This window comes from Eublepharis macularius, chromosome 6 (assembly GCF_028583425.1).
Source record: "Eublepharis macularius isolate TG4126 chromosome 6, MPM_Emac_v1.0, whole genome shotgun sequence".
Lineage (NCBI taxonomy): Eukaryota > Metazoa > Chordata > Lepidosauria > Squamata > Eublepharidae > Eublepharis > Eublepharis macularius.
In genome coordinates, this window is record NC_072795.1 from 16,846,116 (window position 1) to 16,869,619 (window position 23,504).

The following is a 23,504-nucleotide window of genomic DNA, read 5'->3' on the forward strand; positions in this document are numbered from 1 at the left end:
CACCACAAGCAGCCAGTGTTCCTTCCTCAATTGTGAAAAAGCCACCATGTTGACTCAACAGAAAGGAGTTTCTTTCAACTGCCTAACATACTTCATCAAGGAAAAGCTTGAATTTGTCTCCATTCTTTTCTACAGCCATAAGCTTCATCTTGGAGTGCAACACGTTCCTGAAAAACAATCCAGAGAGCTGCAGCACCCTTCTGTGCCCTTGGCTGCTGCAACATCTTTCCAAATTAGGTGTAAACAAAACCTTGTCAGATTTGCATCCTTGTCAGATTTGCATTGCCTTTCTAAAAAGGTCAGCCTGAAAGCTACATTCTACCTTTTAGGTGGGAAAGAAGCCGGAGAGGGACGGACGCTGATCACAATAAAGGCCTGCAAAGGAGGATTAATAGCCCCTTACCACAGTGTTAGCACTGCATTCAACTCTACAGCCCCCTCTCTTGTCTGCATTTCCATTAAAACCAAAAATGACAGATTTCCCAGAGTCATGGGTAGTTTTTAGACTCAAGGAAAGACAGTAAATGTGCCTTGCTCAAACCCAGCTGCAAAGAAAAAAGTTGCGTCCATCAACTTAAGATCGTTAAAATGCACGCTCATTTCTCCCTTTATTTCAAGGAGGAGGCAGATTCCCATTATAGAGCAGTCAGATCAAAATAGCAGCTGGTATTTGTGCTTTTATTCTTCAGGAAATGGCAAGAGAAAGTCTGTGCTTAGAATATGTATACTTTTATTTTGCTGACACATGGAAGCACGCCTCCAGAACTTGAATTTTTGGATAGTGGAAATATAAACAGAGCCCTTTCAAAATACCTCTGGCAACCAATGCAGCTGAACAGAAGGGGATATCAATCTGGGAAACTGAAGAAAGCAGATATACAACAGATTTTGTAAGAGCAGATTCTTCTGTGAATAGTTTAACTTTAAAAAGGTATCTTTTAAGGCTGTTCTAGGTGTGTGGCTGTAACAAAATTTCCCATAGTAGAGGGACTATTCCATCATTTAAAGATTTCATGAAGTGTCCTGAAATATCAAAACAAGTAGCTAGTTTGATTCCCTAGACTATAAACTCAGCATATTTCAATTTTTTTTTTTTTTTGGAAACAGCTCTTAACTTTAGTACTTTCAATTCACCTTTTGAATTCATAACAGTATTTCTATTTTTCCAACACTGGCTTCGATCCAATTAATCATCAGCAAAAGGTTACCAATTTCCCCTATATCTGACGAAGAGAGCTTTGAAAGCTCATCCCTCGGCAATCTAGTTGGGTTTTAAGGTGCTGTTCGACCTGAATCTTGCTTTTCTACTGCAGACCAACACAGCTACCCACCAGAAACAATTTTTCCCGTGTTTGCCTTCCCTTCCAAAGTTTCTTTCAACTTACAACAAGATGATTCCCGTAGCTGCAGAACCTGACTTGACAAAAAACGTGCGGGTGGAGGGTGCTCTGAGGAAGAAAAAGGGGCAAAATTGCCTTCCTCTTTTCTCTTACACAAGCGCAGCTCCATTGATGGGAGGAGGATCCTCACTGCAGCCTCCAACCACCTTTTGCCTACACAGATCCTACAACAGGAGCGATCTTCTCACAGGCCCAAAAGGGACGGCTGGGAGCGGGGTGGTGGTGGTGCAAGAGAATATCTGTATGCACCGTACCTTGCCACTGATGGCTGGATACAAGCCATTATATTTACATGATGAAATGACCTTTGCTGGGAGAAACACAAATGAAAATATTTAAACAAGTAATCTTCTGCAAGGCCTTCTGACAATTTATAGAACTGAACAAGAAACACCAAGAAAAAAAACCGTTCTACTTACCTGCAAATTTTTTTGGATCAGGCAGATCCAAAAGGTCCCCTTCTTCACATGATGATTACATTATTAAAAGTTGTCTATGGTTAATATTTTGTACCATATGAAGATACAACTCTTTGATATATAATCCAGAAACATTGCTAGTGTTGTTTCATGAAGTGTTTTTCAACTGTTTGAATCTTCACAGCAAAGGCCTAAACCTACAACCGTATTCAACATACTTGTTTTCAAGAGTAGGAGATTTGGATGTAGGACAAGTGAACGAACAAAGGGACCAGTCTGAAGAGAGACAGAAAAAAAACACAGAATTTCAGCCAGTGTATTGGAAGATAAAATTCACTCTGACGGGAAGACCCGTATATTTCATGGATAGAGATCCAGACTGTAGTGTGTACTGTTCTAGTTTTATTCAGAGGATTGGAGGACAAGCTGTTTATTTCATCTCATGGTACTCAATGGAAACAACTTACAAACACCTTCAATTATGTGAACCTCCACCTCTTCAGCTGGAAAGCCCAAGACAGAGAAAGAGATTTCGCTTGATCTACGTTATCATCCCATTAAAGATTAGGGGATAACCAGTTAACTACTAAACTTGATCATTTAAATTTTAGCAGTTAAATTTGCATGTTAACAAATCTCAATGAAGGTACCCTATTAAACACATGGAAGTAATTGAGAGATAACTTTCAAATGAATACACTAAAACTGCCACTCCCTAGGCTAGGCAATTTTAAAATTTTCTTTTTCCTTCCTTGTTACCATTGCACACCAGAATCAAAGTGCTTTAAAAACAAACAACATCCTTGAATTTAAGCCTCATTGATTAAAATTTGCTCCCACCTAAACCTTCAGTAAATTAAAACAACCAATTAAATTAAAAACATACAGCTTTAACATTGATTCTCAGGTGATGATGTTGGTTCACCAGATCTTTGTATAAGAATAGAAAAATCAAGCTGGCTTTTGACGTACCTTCCTCTCTCTCCCAAAAGTTTTTATATTTTATTTATTTAAAACATTTCTAGCCTGCCTTTCCACCCAATTCCTAGTCATCAAGGTGGCAAAAATTAAAACATTAAAATGGTAAAACATTTCAGACATTTAAAAGCATTTTAAACACACACATAAATAAAACAATTTTTTTTTAAAAAAAACATACACACAATATACACACACTCAGACAGGAGAATGGCTCATAAGAGTTAGTGAGGGAATGCCAAACAACACAAGTCTTCCCTAGCTGGCAATGACAGAGGGAGACAGATGAATCTCCCAGGGAAGGGAGTTCCAAAGTTTCAACACCATGAACATGACGGCCCATTCTCGGGTTGCCACCCATCCAGTCTCTGATGGCAGGGATACCCAAAGCAGCACCTCCAAAGATGACAGGAGTGGTTCAGTAGGTTCATATGGGAATAGACAGTCCTTCAGGTATGCTGGCCCCAAGCCATATATAGCTTTAAAGGTCAATACCAGCAGCTTGAATTGGGCCAAGAAGCAAACTGGAACCCAATGTAGACAGAACAAGACTAGAGTGATATGGTTCCTACAACCCACTACAGTTAGCATATTTACTGCAGCATTCTGTACCAATCAGACAGTTTTCAAGGGCAGACCCACACAGCATGCACTGCAGAAATCTAATCTAGATGGTATCAGAGCATGCACCACAGTGGCAAGACCACCCAGGAAAGGCCAAACTGGCTGACCAGCCAAAGCTATTGAAAGGCACTTCTGGCCACTGCTGCCACCTCTTATCCAGCAGGAGATCTTGGTCCAACAGCACCCCCAAGTCATAAAGCTACTCCTTTAGGGCAAGTGCAATCCCATCCAGACCAGGAGCTATCCCAATTCCTGGGCCAAACCTTCCCCTCACCAATAGCACCTCCATTTTGTTGGGATTAAGTTTTAGTTCACTAGCCTTCATTCACTTCAAAACTGTCTCCAGGCCCCTGTTCGCAGGTTCCAAAGCCTCACTGTCTGCTGGCAGAGCTGTGTGTCATGTGGATATTGGCGGCAACTCAGTCCAAATCTCTGACTGACCTCTCTTGGCAGCTTTACGTAAGTGATGAAAAGCATGGCCAGGGGAAACAGTAGCAGTCCTCCAGCACCATATTCTGAAACTACCTTTGAAGGAGGACCAAAACCATTGCATAACGGTGCCTCCCAGAGCCAACCCCAAAGGATGGTCCAAAAGGATACCAGGACTGAGGGTATCAAAAGCCACTAAGAGGTCCAGAAGAATTAATAGGGCTGCATTCCACCTGCTTGTCTTCAGGTACAGGACAACCAATGCTGTTTCATCCATAACCAGCCCAAAATGGATCCAAACAATCCACTTCATTTAGAAACCCTTAAGCTGCCCAGTCACAACAATGGAATATTTGAGACTGGGTGGTAGTTATTCAACTCTCCTGGGTCCAGAGTAGGTTTCTTTAGGAGTGGACACATCACTGCCCTCGTCAAGGCAGGTGCAACCCCCCTCCCCTCAGGGAAGTATTTACTATGTCCCAGACCAGCTCCCTGCACCCCCTGCTGATTTCAGCTGCCAGCCTGGAGCGGCAAAGGTTGCATAAGCAGATGCTAGATCTCAGATTTCCAAGAATCCTGTCCATGTACCCATTCAGGAACCAAAGAGGAAAACCCTTCCAGAAGTAATCAATTAATCTATGTACAAGCACAAACAATATTCCAATTTTTTTTTTGAAGATTTGAATTTTTATGTAATTATATATTATTAAAGTGCAAAGTGCTCCAAGAGTTATGAATACCATTTATTGGAAACCATTCCAATAAATACAACAATAAATACAGTAATAAATACAAAGATGATCGGTCCACCGTCCTTCCAGTCTACAAAAATATCCACAATAGGTACAATTTATAACACGGTCCAACTGGTGAGAAGGAAGTTCAACAGGTAAGCAGAACAAGAAAACAGTTCAATCATTCAGCATTGTAATTTTTGCTGTCACTTGTTGTTCCTTGTAGATATGGATGTGTGTTGACAACAAAGGATGTCCAGCCATATGGGCTCAGAACAAGAAGATCACACTGGTCCAAAAGCTACAGAACAAGTTGAGCTTAGCCAGCTTGTAAAATCCCGTTTCGTCTAACACTTCTTTACAGGCTCATAACAATATAATAGACATCCAAAGACTCACATGGTCTGTTTTTTCAACATCACCTAGTTGGTGCAAATGTTGATTAATGATACCACACATCGTAATAAAATATAGCGTTTCAGGATACATTTTCATCTTCACTGTGAAATTTAAAAAACATGGGTTTGATCCAGCACAAGGCTCTTGCCAAGTCCATGCAAGGATGCCAGATCTTCCCAGCTCTCCTCTCTCCCCAACAGGGATATCTGACCCCAGAAAACTTTATTTCGGGGACATCAGAACCTGTATGAAGCGTCAGCCAACAGGGGCTGCAATGGGAAGGTGCTTTCTTCTGACATTGCAGGATCCAACTCGATTAGTTGAGCATTCACTGTTCACAAATACAACCTGGTTACCACTACAGTACGATGAAGTTATCATTTTTTGACTACAGTCCTCTCTTATGCACTGCCCCGACTGGAAGCTGACTATCCCTAAAGAAAGTTAGCAAACTTTGTCACATGAAGTCACAAATCCTTAATGATCATCCGCAGTCTAGCATATGTTGATTTACAAATATAAAGATTAAATCAACATCCTTTTTTTGTTGTTAACTGGACTATGCAAACTGCAAGTAAACTCCTTCAGCCTCACCTTCTGACATGCTATGCTAATGTATATAACCAAAGAGCAGTACTGCATGGGAAAAAAAACGACTGGCATAAAAACAGAACACTAGATTTGAAAAGCATTTCAAAGGTGTGAACATCTTCACTGATTGCTCATTACCCTATTGCTCATTATATTGTAAATTATTAGAGATGACTAATCAATTGAAAACAGTATATTTAATTTCAAATATTTAAACTTCTGTGATGATATTTCCAAACCTTGGTAAATGTTTGCCTTTCTTGTAGCGAAGCAATTCCCTGTTGCAAAGCAAGACAAGTGCCTCTAGAATCTCTTTCTTCCCCATGTACAAAGATTAAAGGGAACATCTACATATCCTTCTCCTGGAACAGCCTTCTCTATTCATCAAGACACTTCCTTATCTTTTCAGTTCTTTTTCAACATCATTTACTCACAAAAACTTTAAAAAGCACACACCATAAAACTCACTTAAATCTGCCCTCCATTCACTAAGACCGTTGTCTACACTATCTCAAATCATTAATATTTCTATCTTGGCTACTATAGAGTGAAAGCAAAATGTGCAAGCAATATTTTCTCCAGCACCTAACATAATAATAGCAAAAAATAATAGTAGTAGTAGAAAGACACATTAACAAAATTTCTCAAACAGCCACATGAAATGTGTTGCAATTAGTTGTACAACACTCAATTGCCCTTCTCATTAGCCACCAGTATACTCTCAACATTGTCTGTTCTTGGTTAGTGGTTTTAAGTACATTTCCCCCAAAGCCAAGGTTCAGGAAGAACATGAGTCACTTTCCCAGAGGCAAAAATAGTTGCCTATGAGAAACTACAGTCCCTGGATGCCAGAGTTTTGGCCTAGAAATCCCAAACTGCGAAGATTAGAGAACAAAATGTTTTCATTCCTTTCTCAGGCATGTCAGTCACTCCAGAACTCGGCACAAGAACTGGCAGGACTGCTAGCCTGGCTGCTTTTGAGCCTCTCCAAGGCTGTCACATAGTGACAGGCTTGTAGTCTCAATGGTTGAATGTGCTGCCCCAATCTGTGCTTCCAGCCTATGAAACTGGCAGCATCTTAAAATAGTGACAACTCAACAGTCACACAAAAAGATCCTTTCTAAAGATTTAATTTGCTTGGTGAAAAACAGGTTCTCGTATTCTCTTTATACTTGTAAGCATATTTCAGTGCGAGATAGTATTGCCGCTAAATATGCAGCAAAACTACAGGAACGGGGAACTCCAACACCTTTCAGCATGGCTGTGTGGCAGACACATTTTGAAAAACAGAACTCAAAGGGTAGAAACAGGTGTTATGTTAGCTACATGGGACCCAAATAGGAGAGAGAAAATTGATTCTTTTTACTGTTGCTTTTAGAAAAGCATTTTTGAATGCTGCCTTGTGAGCATTGAAGTTGACAAGTAGAAATAATATGTTTATCTCTATACCAACTTCTTGGGATTATTGAAAGAAATCCAATATACATGTCTGACCCTGTCCAATAAACCAGTAAACCTTCTCAGTGTATCACTGCCTCAAGAGGTGAGGTGGATAGGAGAGGGGAGAGGGGAGTTCTGTGGTGGTGCTCCCAGGATTGGAACTCTCTCCCCAAGGAGATTTGCCTGGCATCATTTTCACCATCTTTTAAGCACCAGAACAACCCATACTTTCTACCAGAGCTTTTAAGATTAACTCACATTAATAATTTCATTGCACTGCACTGTTGTATTACCCATGTTCAGTTTTTTTTCTTTTAGATGTTTAGTAGTTTTTGTTCTTTTTTACAACTATGACTTTAAATATTAGTTTGCAATCAATTTTAATAGAAAGTTAGTATGTATGTATTATGTAAAAAAAACACAAAATCCAGCATATAGAAAGTTTAATCACAGAAAAAAGTGCCATAGTCTAGGATTACTTCGCTCTCACTTGTACCTTCACTGAACGGCCAAATATGCAGCCTGAACAGTTTGTAACTGGAATGAAGTCCACTTAAGTAGCAACTCAAATCCAGCAAGTTTAATATGTATCAACACCAGTTTCAGTGTGTAGTAGACAGTACCCGTAATATTTTGGTAAAACAAGAAATTATGCAATTTATCCCTCAACGCCCAGCGCAAACTGAAAACCCTTTCCTAGTCCTTTCTGCATCACACAGAACTCAGAAGTGAGTGGAAGATGTCTGTGCTGGATGGCAAAAAGCAATCCTGCTCCTCTACCTGTTTCTTTGGCACATGTAGGGAATCGGCGGGCGGGGGCGGGCGGGTAGTATTTGGAGACACTCAGAAATGGCGATAACGTCTTGCTGCTTCTATCTATCTTTTGGTTCTGCATGAAACGAAACACGGACCACATTCCTCTCTCAAGTTGCCTGTATGTGCCAGAGGCTTTGGAGACAAGTGTGGTTAACAACCAAATAATGACTAGCTATTAAGGGCAGTCGAAAATTAATATGTGGATTCATGGCTCATATATTGTTTTATGTTCTACATTACCCCACCTGTAATTGTATATTTAAAATACTTCTGATGTATTGGGTTTTGTGATTTGATCACAGATCATTCCTCATAATGATGTTCCAACTGATGATCAGAATAGGAAATAGCTTAGGAGCTCCGTGGCGCAGAGCGGTAAGCTGCAGTACTGCAGCCCAAGCTCTGCTCACGACTGCCCTGAGAGTTGCCTCTGGGGAGACCACAAGAAGGGCATCAAGAGAAGAACTCCACCAAGGAAATAATATTCAAAAGCAATACTGCCTCTGATCCTAAGTTCCATTTGGCCATCAGAGTTAACAGCTTTTGACAGTCCTTTCATTCATGAATTTGTCCAGTCCCCTTCTAAAGGCATATGCCACTTGTCATCACTACATCTTGTCGCACTGAATTCTATAAGTTAAACATACATTTTGTGAAGTTTCTCTCTCTCGAATCTATTGCTAAGCAAGTTCTAGTGTTATGACAAAGGGAAAAATTTCCTAGTCATTTCTCCCAGACTATACTTAACTATATAAACTACTATTCCAGCCCCCATCCCAAAGCTATTTGTTTACCAAAAGCCACAATTTCCTGAGAGAACAGGTATTGCAAACAACGAATGTATGAATCAAATTCTCTGCCCACATGTATAGTTAAAGGCATTATGTAAATATCTCAAACAAACCATGTTATTCATTTGCAAAATATATACCTCGCCTTTCTGCCTTCATAAGGGCTATCAAGGCAATTTTTAGTGTCGTATATAAATATATTAAAGTCTAAATTGCCAATAAACTATGCCATTTCAGCCAATTTGCAATTTCTATATTTCATAGATCTGTGGATATTACATTAAATGTACAAGTTACCAACTCACTTAGCACCCATACCCATATGTATAAGCATGTGAATTACTCTCACACAAATCATAAAAACATAAGAAGAGCTCTGCTGGATCCAGCCAGTGGTTTACCTAGGCCAGCATCTTGTTTCATACAGCGGCCAGCCAGCTACTTGCAACAGTAATACCTGATGGACTGCCTCCACCCACATCTACATGCTCAAATTTTGAGACCTAAATAAAATGCCCACCTCTGAGTGCTTCATCCCTTGCCCCTAAAGACTGGGCAAAAAAGAGCTGGATGATGGCAAATAAAGAGAAGATCTGATCCAGACAGGATAGAGGTGCTACTGGTTGATAACATGACTGATTAGGAAATAAAGAACCAGCCTGCTTTGAATATGGTTGCACCCCCCTCCCCACATCAAAAAGAGTAGGTTTTCAGTTTGGGGAATTATTAAGTTACTGTTTACAGACCAATGTTCCAATTTTACCTGCAGTGAATAGCATCTTTAATCAACTTTGATTTGACATACAAGCTACAGCTCCTGAGAAGCAACATTAAGTCAATATCATTCATGCTGTGTTCTGATTCAGATTAGATTACTGGAATGCACTCTGCAACGGGTTGTTTTTAGGATTATTAGGAAGCTTAAATTAAAAATCCAGTAGCAAGCTAACTAGCTGATATAGATTCTATGAACACAATTTGCCAATTTGAAAAGTATTGCACTGGTGGCCCATTCAATACTAGGCACAATTTAAAATGCCAATTCTTACTGTTAAAGATCAACATAGTCTAGGGCCAGGGTACCTAGAGGACCACCTGCCTCCATATGAGACTGCCAGGCAGTTAAGTTTTTGCTCTGTGCCCCTCACCTTTAGAATTGGGGTGCAACCACAGGCAGAGTTTTTCTTCTGTGGTGCCTTGTCTCTCAAAATTCCAAAGGTGCCCACAGGCTCAAAAGGATCTAGTTGTTTGAATATGAGTTATATTGGTTTCTCTGATGCTGGTCAACGTTTGCAGTTTTATGACTGATTGAATAGAGACTTTGGAATGGTTATCTCATTATCAGAATTCATAGTGCGATCCTTATGATCCTTGGAGCTTTTCGTGCTCCGCAAGTATGAGCCGGGCCACCTCTCCTGGACCCTTTCAGCTCAGAGATACAGTCGTCTTCTGACGTTATGGTGACTGCAGTCCCGAACTCCTGAGCTCAAGTGATCCGCCAGCCTCAGCCTCCCGTGGCTAGACTGGGATTACAGGCGCGCGCCACCATGCCCAGCTGCCTTTCAGACATTCCATTCAGATTCAGCAATGGAGGGTCACGCCCAGCCAGAATTGTGCATTCATAGAATCATAGAGTTGGAAGGGGCCATACAGACCATCTAGTCCAACCCCCTGCCCAGTGCAGGATCAGCCTAAAGCATCTCTGACAAGTTATTCATCCAGCCTCTTCTTGAAAACTGCCAGTGAAGGGGAGCTCACCACCTCCCTAGGCAGCTGATTCCACTTTTGAACTACTCTGACCATGAAAAAGTTTTTCCTAATATCCAGCCGGTACCTTTGTGCATGTAGTTTTAGCCCATTGCTTCGCGTCCTACCCTCTGCTGCCAACTGGAACAGCTCTTTGCCCTCCTCCAAATGACAGCCTTTCAAATATTTAAAGAGAGCAATCATGTCCCCCCCCCCCAACCTCTTCTCCAAACTAAACATTCCCAAGGCCCTCAGCCTTTCCTCGTAGGGCTCAGTCTCCAGACCCCTGATCATTCTTGTCACTCTCCTCTGCACCCTCTCGATTTTGTCCACATCCTTTTTGAAGTGAGGCCTCCAGAACTGCACACAATACTCCAGGTGTGGCCTGACCAAGGCAGTATAGAGAGGGGCTATGACCTCCTGCGATTTCGATGCTATGGCCCCTTTGATACAACCAGGATTGAATTAGCCTTTTTTGCCACCGCATCACACTGACTGCTCACATTCAGTTTACAGTCCACTCTTACCCCAAGATCCCTTTCACATATACTACTGCCCAGAAGTGTATCCCCCATCCAGTATTTGTGCTTCCCATTTTTGTGGCCCAGATGTAATACTGTGCACTTGTCTTTGTTGAATTGCATCCTATTCACAGCTGCCCACTTCTCCAGAGTATTCAGGTCTTGTTGAATTTTAATTCTATCTTCTTGGGTTTTTGCTACTCCTCCCAATTTGGTATCATCAGCAAATTTAATGAGCAGCCCTTCCACTCCATCCAGATCATTGATAAAAATATTGAAAAGTACCGGGCCCCAAACCGAGCCCTGTGGCACCCCACTGGACACCTCCCTCCAATCTGATGAAACGCCGTTGACCACCACTCTTTGAGTGCGGTCCTCCAACCAGTTCCCTATCCACCGAACTGTCCTATAGTCTACTCCACAGTCTTCCAGTTTGCCCATCATTTGCCCATCAGTTTGCCCATCATTCCACCTCTTTCATGACTTTTGCAACTGATTTCCATCTACTCGCCCCTCCCCTCAACACCTATATATCTCTGGCCAGTTTCTTCATACCCTCTATGCATCTGACAAAGAGAACTATGGTTCTCAAAAGCTTATGCTACAATAAAGTTGGTTAGTCTTAAAGGTGCTACTGGATTCTTTACTAGTTTTATGATGTGTGGAAATTTGAAAATGATGATTTTCTATGGCAGGTTTTAGACCTTGTTTATTTTATAATTTTTATGTTGTGATCTTATGCTGAGATTATATCACTAATTTTATATTGCAACTAATTTGTGGCTTTTATGCTGCCGCTTCTTTTCTGTTTGTACCTTTTAATGACATGAGCTTTTAGCTGAGTACACCCAGTAACAATGTTTTAAATAAACAAACAGGTGGCCACTGCTGAGGGGGCCTTTTCAAGACACCTGCTCTAAGCCTTTTAATGGTTGATCTGTGCTTTTGTCAGCTGTCTTCGATATCTATCTGGTTTCAACAGCTTTCATTTGCTGTTCTGCTGTGAGTGCTAGATGTAACAAATGAAATGACAATTGTTTTTAAATTGATATTGGAATTCATTATTTGTATTTGCCATAGGGGACTTTTCACAAGTGGTAATAAATTTTCTAAACAAATTACAATTTAAGCACATTTAACATCTATTGAAGTATCGAGGAAAAGTTTACACTGTTTGCTACATCTGAAGTTACTTTTCAGTGGGTCTGAAAATAAGTGAATGTGTTCCAATTCAATACTGTTTTTGAGCTGCACACCAGCTATGCCTAAAATACTGCATATGCTTTGACAGTCAGAAAGTTTGCACTGTAGCCGCTTGTAGTCAATTCTGTATGAATCACCCACAGGCCTGATGTCGCCTCCACTTCAACCACCTGAAGCACTGCTAGGACTGGGACCCAGCGGACCACCACATGACAGAAGATCCCAGCAAGTTCGCCATGGGAAACTCCTCTGGAAGACAGCCTCCCTAAGGACAAATGGCCCACCCATAGACAATCATTAGCTTTGGGCCTTGGCATTTTCTACCAACAGCCCAGTCAAACCATGCAGGTCCAGTATGTGGTCCCCCCAGTATGAGAGTGAATAGGGAGGATGCAGAGATGATATACCTGCTGGTGACTGAACCTTGTCACAGTGCCCAGCACGCTCCTATTATTCTGGTCTGGAAGGTTGACATTTTCAGCCACTTTTGTTGAGATCAGCAAGGCAGCACGATTCAATCAGGCTGACCTCCTGATTGATCAGCTTGGGGCAACCTGATATCCATGAACCCTAGGCCTAAGTATTGACAGGTGCAAAGGCGGTCAGAAGACAATGAGAAAACTCCCTTCACCACTCAGAGGTTCTTTCCATTTCAAATGATGCCCTTTGGGCTTCACAGAGCAGTGGTGCCCTTCCAATGGCTCGTAGACCACACGTTTGTCCTAGTCTACCTGGATGACATCGTAATTTTCAGCCCCCAATCAGCCTTCCTACTTGCAGCACCTCCGGAGCATCTTGAGGGCCATGGATGCAGCAGCCCTGAAGGCCAACCCCAACAAAATTTGTATTGGCTTTCAGGAGCTGAAGTATTTTGGGGGTTTGATGGGTGAAGGTTGAGGGGCCCTCCTTGAGAACAACCAAACCTGGTCTAACACCAGGCTAGGGACAGTCTTCTCCCCAAAGTGGGGTGGACAGCAGCATCCTTGCTCTACGTAAGTCAGACATCCCAGAGACCTGATACAGCAGAGTAGAAAAGGAAGCCCTGGCAGTCAAGCGGGCTATGACAGCCTTGCAATATATCTCACCCATAACCCCTTTGAATGCCCCCCCCGTTGCTTTGGTGAACCAAATGAAGGACTGTAAAACCTGCATCTTATGTTGCACCTTTCCCTTCTCCTCTTTAGATTATCCACCCACCACTGCCTCATCACCAGGCATGCAATTGCCAATTACACTGTCGAGGCTGTTTAAGATGGAAGATATCGAGCAGATGCTTTGTAGAAGGAGTACATGTGTGTAAAGAGGTTTCAGATGATACCCCTTTGGATCATCCAACACAATTTAGGCTGGGCTGGCTCTCCTCCTCCTGGGTGACAGGCAGCCTGCCTGTTTACCTTGGGCTCGTGCCTCTTCCACTCGCTCTCCAATGGAGTAGCAACTATGAGAATAGGGCAGAACCCAGCCTGAAGGGGACAAGGCTATCTGAATTGCTCCGAGCCTATCATGAAGGTTGACCCCCCACAAAGAACATGCAACCTAAGAGGGCTACTTGCATAAGGGGAGCTAGCTAGGGGAGGAAGCACTTGTCCCTCTCTCATTACACTAAGGAAAAGAGCTTGAGGGAGGAGAAACAAACGAGTGTCAGCTTCAACCTCCTTCTTCCACATTCTTTTTTTTCTTCCCCATTCTGAGGCTATTCACTACACTCTTGGGAGACATAACTACAAGAAGGATATGGTGGTCACAACCCTGCTTGATCACACAAACTTAGAAAGAAAAGATATGAATCTAATCTAACAGCAAGGTTCTGAAAAGCACATCTCTACTCCTGTCCCTTACAACTTGCAGGCTTGGAATGCTCCAAAATCCATTATTACACTTCTAGCAGACTTCTACTAGTTATGCTTAGGTTTTTCTTCCAGATGCCCACTATCAATCATAGCTTTACAATTATGATGCAAGGCTACTGAGATGAGTTCTATGAAGGCTGCTCTTAGTGCTGGCTTAAAAACTGCAGATGGTATAGAGTGCTGCAGCCTCCTTTAGGACAGGGATGAGTTGTGGACTGCATACTGCCCTAGGGTTCCAGCATGTGCTCCTGCTTGCTATTATTTTCCAAGATGAATTCAAGGAACTGATTAGGTCCTAGCATGGGTTCAACATACGCTGACAACTGACTCCTATGATAACCAATTTTGGTCTTTTCAAAAATTGACCAGATCATCATTTTTTACAATCCACGTACTAAGCCAAGAGAACAATGGCATAGAGAGAGGTTAAGGTGGTTGCTGCTTGTTTGTGGAGCTCGTCTCTTCTGTAGACTTTATTTTATTTATGTCATTTATAGTCTGCCTTTCTTACTGAGACTCAAGGCGGATTTTACAGTGTGAGATTAGTACAGTCAATATCAAGGATATTTCCATAAACAATGCCATAGGAATGTGAGCATAAGTACAATAAAATAAAAATGCAGCCGCCAAAAATTCTCCTCTCCTTTAGTCATTTTCCCTCCAAGTTTGCCCCTAATTCAGATTTCACTTCATATATTTATATTTATTTATGTTATACTCCACCTTTCTCATTGAGACCCAAGGCGGATTACACAGTGCAAGTCAATGTAATCAACAGCTAGAATGCACAAAAGTCAAAATAAACAGCCAACACATAACAATGAACAAATACAATAGGATATGGGTTACAGATATTGACTTGCCAAAAGTCAAACAATAAAATAGTAACAGTTCATTTGTATACCACTCTTCTAGACAGATTAGCATCCACCCAGAGTGGAGAACAAAGTCAGTGCTGTTATTCCCCACAACGCAGGAGTAGTGGTTTATCCAAGGCCACCTGGTGAGTTCATGGAAGCAGTGAGGTCCAAACCAGTGAAGTGCTGCATTGCAGCCAACTACTTAACCACTACATGACACCAGCATCTTCCGGAAGCAACGCAAAGCTGGGGTCATTCTTGTAACACCAAACCATAGTTTGACAGTTTGCATCAAATAATAACAGACAGAAACTGCTTCACTAGCCAGTTCGGCCTACCAGATAACAACATTAAGTTCTACAAATGACAGGAAGAAGCCAAACTCTATCACTGACACTTTTGAGAAAAAGGAGACACAACTACTTTCTGTGGATGATGGTGATGCATTTTACCATCTTCTTACAACTAATAAGCAATGCTTAGACACTATGGAACCCTTATGCATACATTTTCATTTAGTGCTGAGTAAAATTTCCCAATTTTCCATGGGAAAATAGGGGGGGGGATCTAACTTTTTCATACCACAGATTTTGATTGAGAAGACTTTGTCTTAAACTGTGCTCTCTCAAATTTCTTAATTTTTCCATTAGAATAGTTAAAAAGTCATGGGGAAAAAACCAGAAAAAGTACCTCCCCAGCCCTTCACATTTCTAGTCTGCTCATAGGGATACACACATCCACTACAATAACAAAACACATTTTTACAATTAATTGCAAAAAGGGGTCTGTTGCATTAATCTTTTAGAAAACTGGTAAGGCAAGAAGATCATTCATAGAGTACACATTTTGATTTAGGGTATATAATGCAAGCCATCCTCCGTGCAGCAGGTAAAAATTAAGGGAATGACATGATCCCATTTTGCATCTTTCCCACCGCCATCAGGGTTCCTGCTGTACACGAAGAGCTGCATGAATGTATGCAGACCTGGATATAGCTGTAGCCGGATTACTGTAATGCCGTTTACATGGGGCTGCACTTAAAGAAAGCCTTGAAGCTTCCGTTCATTAAGGATACAATGGACTGCCTCTTAACTAAGACACAGAGCATTTATCATATGACACAACAATTACATCCACTCACTGTATATTTCTGAGTTTAATGTACATTGCTGGTATTAACCTAGTATTAATCAGAAAAGGTACTTGAGACTTGCGGGATGAGCGGGAGGTGAGAGACTTTGAGAAGAATTGTTGCTATGCAGTTTATTACTTCTAACTTCATCTGGGTGCTATTCCCTTATGAACCCAGCCAAATGCAACAGTCATCTTCCAAGGCCCTGCTTCAGAGGCTCCTGCCTTCTGAGATTGAGTGGGTGGCATCATGTGAGAGGGCCTTTTCAATTGTGACACCAAAACTCTGGAACTCTTTCTCCAGAGACTCTTGTCTTTCCCCTTTGATTGCCATCTTCCACCAGTGGGTAAGACTTTTGTTTTGTTTTGTCCGGCAATCCCTCAGTGCTCCTTCCTCCCTGCCATATGAGTCAATGTTTTGTATATGTATTTTAGCTTGGTTTTAATGATATGTTTTTGTTTCATATTCATAGTTTTTAAGGTGAGTTTTTATTATGTACGTTTTAAATAAGTTAGTCATCTTGATAAAGGCAGAAAGGTGGGAGTATAAATTCTGTAAATAAATAATAAAATGTACTCAAAGGCTTGCACACTAATAATGTGTCACTGGGTTTGTCCTAATAAAGGTATAAAGTGGATGGTGTTCTTGGCCTTTTTGGTTAACATTTAAAGCCATCTGTGACCTCAGACCCATATACTTGAAGGATCACCCCTACTTTATGTACCTGTGTTCATCCAGCCAGTTTCACCTCTGGTGACAGACCATTCGAAGGCTTATTCAGTGGTTGCTCTGATGCTCTAGAATGTGCTACTGAGAGAAATGAAATGGTTTTTCCTGCCTCTTTTCTGAACGGTTTGAAACATGTTTCTCTTTGATGGAAGAAGCTCTGTTTCAAGTTTTGTTCAGTTTTAGATTGATGTTACTTTGGCTGTCAAGTTGTTATTCATTACTACAAGGGGGGAGGGCCCTATGAGATTCGTGGGAATGGATTGGAGGGAGCCAGGCTGTGCTTCCTGGCACTCTCCATGACCGCTAATGCTGGCAGAGGGTGAGAGGCTGGCTCCCCTGTGATTCTCGCACTGAAGCCGTGTGGGTGAGTTAGTGACCCAGCAAACAGCTGGGGCATCCAGGCTGCTTGCATTGCTTCAGTGGGAGAATGACAGGGGGCGGGGCTCGCTGGCACCTTGACCACCACTGTCAGTGGAGAGCAACCCCGCACTCTGTTGCATCATTGACTCTTGTGGGCAGCTACCTGGCTACTGAAAGAATCTCAGGGAAGAGGGTGGTTCCAGGTTTTGCTATTGAGCCCACCCAACTAGTGTCAGCTTCTTCTTTTCCTCATCTGCAACGGTTGTGATGAACCTCTTGCCGCCTATCTCCAGCTTCACCCCCTTGGCGGCAGTGACAGGGCTCCCCAGTGGCCGCAGCTTCAGCCCCTAAGGCAATAGGGAGGAGGGTTTTGTGTGCTTGTGTAGAAAACATTTTTGTGTTGGGGGGTGGTTTAAACTCCCCAATGTAATTTTGATGGACAGGACTGGCTCCAGCTCTGTCTCCCCTGAGAGACAGCCAACGAAAGTGGGTGGAATTCTGGGCCAATGCGAGTTAGTGTCCATTGGAGGGAAAGAAGGCTTCTGAGGAACTCCTGAGAAGGGGGAAGGGTTTGAGATGTATGTAAATCTGTTCTGTTCCACTGAAACATTCTAACTCCAGCTTATTAGTTTAAAATCCGTTCTCTTCTATGTTCCACCTCGTAAATAAAGTTTATTTTTGTTTTGTTTAAACCTGGCTGGCTTGAAATTATTGGCTGAGGGAAAATATCCCCCCACAGGCCTCAAATGCTCTAGTCACGTTAAATGGGCCAAGTTAAAATGGTAGCAGTGTATACATAGGGAAAGTTACATCTAAGTTCCCTTCTCCCAATAGCCCTGGGCTGTAGCTGGGTGAGGGGAGGTACATACAGGGAACAGGCTGCCTGTCTGGTAGAGCCTCTGGAAGAGGTGAGAGGGAAAACGGTGAGGATTTGGGTCAGGGCTGGTGTAGTGGTTGACTCCCAGACTTTATCTGCTTGGGAGGCCCCAATCCTGTGGGAGGTTTGGGGTGGGTGGCAGCGTGTGAAAGGCTGTGAGGGAGACCACACTGCTAAAGTAATTTTCCTAGGTTTTCAGATTTTTCTGCAAACCTGGGTGTTCTCCCAAGTTCATAGAAACATCTGTTTCGTAGGCAAGTGGGGTGGATCAACAGATTTAAGCATCTGCATGCAGGGGCTACTTGCAAATTAGATATATTATAAAGATTATATGGTTTTATGATTTGATTTTATGGTTTGTATTGCGGGTATATTACAAATCGCCTTGGGCTCAATTTTTATAGAGCAAAGCAGTCAAGAAGTATTTCAATAAATAAATAAATAAGATGTGCATTTACATGATCAAAGACTGGACTAGATTTTCAGCAACTTACAGGGCAATCCTAAGGAGAGTTACACCAGTCTAAGCCCATTGAAATCAATGGTCTTAGACCAGAGTAACTCTCCTTAGGATTGCACTGTTAATGTACAAAATGGTCAATTGTACAAGAAGAAATGTACATGGACACCAGATATGTGCTCCCTCCTGCTGGAAAATTCACTTTAAAATGTGGCATTTGGAACAGCTGTTTGCAGCCAAAGAAAAAAGCACTGCACTCATGCAATTTCATAAAGAATAATTGTTAAAGTAAACTTATCAGTATCCTTAAAGATACACACGCTAACATTCTTATATCAGATCCTGTATCAACAGTAGCACAGTTTTTTTCTGTTGAACTGGTTATCGCTGCTTTATGTGACTGATTTTATCAGCTGTTCCTATTTCTTTATTCTGCCTAGTAGTTGTTCATTAGACTGATTTTATCTAATAATGGTTTCTATGGTCTTATTGCTATATATATTCTTTTTTGTAAGCCACTTAGGATATGCTTAGTAGAAAAGTGATATACATACTTAAGTGATTTATTTAAAATGTATAGGCGCACCCTCATTTTGAATATTTATGAAGATACTTACTTGTCCAGATATCTAAGACAAATGCTATTTTAAAGGATGACATTTACATTGGTTACATTCATAATAGCACCAAGACAGATTGCAAACTAACAATGTTAATATCGAATTCAGCTGTTAGCCGCTTTCAACTATCTGTGAAAGCAACATTATTAACAATGCATATTTGGGATACAACTACTTTACTTGACAGCTTTGTTTCAAACAAATATGATTACAAAGCATGCTTTGTAAAATATAAATCATACTTATGAAACAGGATTAAAGGGATTTTTAAATCTCCAATTTACAGCCACACTGTGTGGTTTTCTTTGGGTAATGCTTTTTCAGCTGTGCAACAACGGACAAAGGATAACTCCACTGGAATTATGCAATTGTTTTTTCAGGTCTCATGAGCATTCAAAGATATAACTTAAAACCAGGAAGCTGCATGGCTACCAATATTTTCACTGCCTTTCTAAAACTCAATATATCGTCTTATAATGTGTTAATTTTTGTCAATTTTTTAAATACAAGAGACAGTAATGATGTAAACAGCCTGTTTCTCATCTGAGTTAGATCACAACTGGGAATGCCAGACAACATCACCACAATCAGGTAGTGTTGACTACATTTTAGCCTGTTTTGAAACGGCTCTGACTGTTTGTATAGCCACACCATAAAAGGAGGAGATGGGGGTGGGGGGCTGGAAACAGAAATACTAGTAACCATTAGTAACAGCAATACTAGTAACCTCAGTGTCTAATATTTCTTCCAACCCAATTGAGTTGGCAGGGGGACAAAATTATCCCATATTACCAGGGAAATGGAGAGTACGGCAGGATCTTGATCTCAGTCATTCAACCCAAGCAGCCCTCATAAAAGGAGACATTCTATGGAAAGGCAAAAGGGACAGAGGAAAGGCAAAATGGACAGAGACACATGAATCCAAAGAAAATAGGAGGAGACACAAAAACCGGATACAAAGGGAAGGGTGAGAAGAGAGAGGTTGCAGGTACAAAGAATCCCACAGAGCGGCTAAGAAACAAGGAGGCCCTCACATGGTACAGTGGAGGCTAAAAAACCCATATAGTGGAGATGAAGGAAAGAGATTCTTCACATCAATGTCAAAGTTAGAAAATGGGGTGATGGCGCTCACAAGAGTTCAAAGTCTGAAGGAACACAGGAAATGGGAGAAGAGACAGCATAGGCAGAGAAAGGGGAGGGGAATAAGCAGTTGTAATAGCAATGAAGTCTTCTGTGGCACCTTAAAACTGCAATCCTTTGCAGACTTGGCTAAGAATAAACACAGGATGACTTACTTTCAAGCAGACATGCCTACAGATTGCAGTGAGAGAGGCTGACATTGCAATTTACACTATGCAAGTATGCATATCTATTTGGAAAGAAATCCTATGGAAACCCTTGGGACTTCAGAGAAAACACAAATGTGCTGTAACTCTGTGCACAACTATTTGGGAACCACAACTAAGCGGTCAATTCCAAGTAAATAAGTGGAGGATTGCTCCATTGCACATTTAGTGGGACATGATGTTTGATCAGTACTGAATGAATGAAAGTAGGCTCATGCCACAACAGACACACCTCTTTTTAAGGTGTTACGAAACTGTTGTTAGGGTTTTGTTTTTGTTTACAACAGACTAATTCTTCTGAAACAGCTCATAAGGAACAAGGCAGCAAGAGGGAAGGAGATTTCATCATCAACTGTGTGGGGGAGGAAATACTTACGAGTTAAGACACAGAGCCCTAAAACTGGAGAAAGAGGTTGAGGAAGTGGGTAGGTGTTGGGGGGTGGGGGTGGAGAATCTCATACATAAAGAAACAAACACCTCTGAGGCAGAGGAGAAACTCTTTGAGGGGGCAGAAAAGAGCTACAGCTAAGTGTCCAGTCAGGACCAGGGAAATTCCCCACTTTGCCACAGGCGAGACCTCCTCAGTATTTGGGGTGCCATCCTCTTGGTGGGACCTGGAGATCTCCTGGAGTTGCAACTGATCTCCCTTGGAAACAATGACTGTTTTGTAGAGAAGACTCCATGGTATTATACCAAACTGAGGTTCATCCCCTTCCCCAAATTTAAAAAGGGGCAGAAGTAGGGCTGCCAATCTCCAGGTGGGTCCTGGAGATGTCCCTTAGTCACAACTGATCTCCAGGCCACAGAAATCAGTCCCCTTCAAGAAAATGGCTGTTTTGTAGTGTGGACTCCATGGCAGTAGACGCTGCTGAGGTCCCTCCCCTCCCTAAGCTCTGCTTTGCCCCCAAATCTCCAGGAATTTCCCAATCTGGAGTTGGCAACCCTCCTGCTTCTCTCGCAGCCCAGCATCCTTCATGGAAAAGAGCAAGAATCTAGAAGCACCTATAAGTCTACTAAAATTTGTGGTAGAGTCACAGCTCACTTCTTCAGATATCTGATCAGGTATCTGAAGAAGTGAGCTGTGACTCACAGAAGCTCATACCCTACCATAAATTTCGGTAGTCTTATAGGTGCTACTGGACTCTTGCTCTGCCCCACTGCCACAGATAGACTAACTAACACGGCTACCTATCTTGATTTACCTCCTTCACGGGGTTGTTGTGAGGCTAAAACGGGGGAAAGGCAAACTGCATACGCCTCCGTGGATGGAAGACGGGTGGAATGAAAGTAAACTAAAAGGGGGGGGGGAGAGCTGGAGGAGGAAGGAGGGGCTGAAAGAAGGCCCCCTTCGCCGAGGATGTGAGTTTGGGGAGGTAGTGAAGGAAGAGGAATGGAAGTTGGCAGGCAAAGCCTAGAGAGCGCCTAGTGCATGAAGGGGGGAGTGTGAGGCGAAGGGGTGGAAGAGAAATGCCTCCGGCCCCAACCGAGGCTAAGGCGAAAACGACCCCCAAACAACACCCCCCTCGCCCTCCTCTTAGGAGCAAGGGCTCCTTTCCCCACCCCCATTCAGAATCGTCCATCGCCCTCGCGGCACTCACCTCAGCCTGGACCCGAGCGGAAAGGCGGGCGGAGGAGACGCCGCCGGGCCCCGCAGAGCGCGGGCGCGCACGCGAGCCGCCGCCCCCTCCCCGAAGATTCCAGCCGCGCGTGCCCGCGCCTCGCCCCTTCCCTTCACAGCATCTGACAGAAAGGGGGGTGCGCGCCCGCGTCGGCCGTTTCCCTCTCAGCTGACGGAGCCCCGTGCGCGTGCGCGCGCAGAGAAGTGTCGGTTCTCTCTCACCCCCTCTCTTCCCTTTTCTCTCTCCCTCCCCCTGCTTCCTTCTGTCTTTCTTTCCGTCTGCCTGCCTTGTGCTTTCCTTCCTCCCTCCACCCAGAAAAACAAACAAACAAAAAAGACAACAGGAAGTGAAACGGCGTGACCCCGGATGTGGACTGGCCCTTTCAGAGCGAGGCGGACCGACACAACTCCAAACAAGACGGAGTTCCTTAATGCGCACGCGCTTATCCGTCCCATGCGGGGGGGGGGCTTTGACGCAGGCGCACAATGCTGGAGGAGGTGGTAAGGGCTGGCAGTAATTGAATGGCCAACTCTTCTCCCAGTGAGGGTTGTTATTAATTTATTTAGATCAAGATGAGTAGCCGTGTTAGTTTGTCTGTAGCAGTAGAAAAGAGCAAGAGGCCCGTAGCACCTATAAGATTAACAAAATTTGTGGTAAGAAGTAAGCTGTGGCTCATGAAAGCTCATACCTTAGTCTTATAGGTGCTACTGGACTCTTGCTTTTTTCTACTATTAATTTATTTGTATGTTCTGGGCTTCTTTAAGAGCTGGTAGTAGGCAGAGGTTCAGCAGGAGAGAGTTCCCTAACAGGGCCCTTCTGTGCTCAAGAAAGTCTAGACTTGGTGGATATGGGCCTGTCACATAAGGTTGCCAGCCACCAGGAGGAGCCTGGAGATATCTCAGAATTGTAATTGATCTCCAGATGACAGAGGTCAATTCCTCTGGAGAAAATGGCTGCTTAGGGTGGACTCTATGGCATTATACCCTGCTGAGGTCCATCCTTTCCCCATACCCCTTCCCAAGCTCCATCCCCCAAGCTCCATCTCCAGGAATTTCCCAAGCCAGAGTTGGAAAGAAGATAACCTTCCCTAGGAAACAGACATCTTTTCAGGTGGTGGTAGTGGTAGCCCCTTTAGGTACTGGATGAAATTCTGTCCAGTGATATTTTAAAATAGATCGTTTTCTTTCAAAAAATGGCAATGTACTGCTGCAATCCTATGTATATTCCATCAGTCCCCATGTACATAGTGTGGGACTCACTTTCCAAATTATTCACATGTATTAGATGAGAATGTTAGTGTGCTTACTGGGAGTAATGACCTTTCTTAGTTAATGGTACTTACATACAAGTAAAGGCATTTAGAATTTGACTGTAAGACAGGTTCCTGTAAAATTATTCTAAGGTACATTGCCACTTGATAGAGCCCCTGCACTTTTTTACAATTGCATGACAACCAGACGTCCTGTATGTGCTTTTTTTCCTCCTTCACTGCAGTCCCTATGCTAGAGCAAGTTGCGTCTGTTGAACTGAAAGTGTTAAGTACATATAAAGTCTTTCTTG

The 23,504-nt window shown here is 42.6% G+C and overlaps 1 protein-coding gene across 2 annotated transcripts in view; it reads right to left on the bottom strand.

Annotated features, from left to right (window-relative positions):
* The window catches only part of PIK3CA (phosphatidylinositol-4,5-bisphosphate 3-kinase catalytic subunit alpha), a 52,649-nt gene extending 30,440 nt beyond the window's left edge, over positions 1-22,209 (bottom strand). For both annotated transcript variants that reach the window (XM_054982480.1, XM_054982479.1), the window contains exons 1-2: positions 21,924-22,209; positions 1,820-2,095 (exon numbers count right to left, since the gene is read on the bottom strand). The gene's annotated coding sequence lies outside the window, so the exon portion shown is untranslated. The remainder of the gene's footprint in view (positions 1-1,819; positions 2,096-21,923) is intronic.
* Between the last annotated feature and the right edge of the window lie 1,295 nt (positions 22,210-23,504).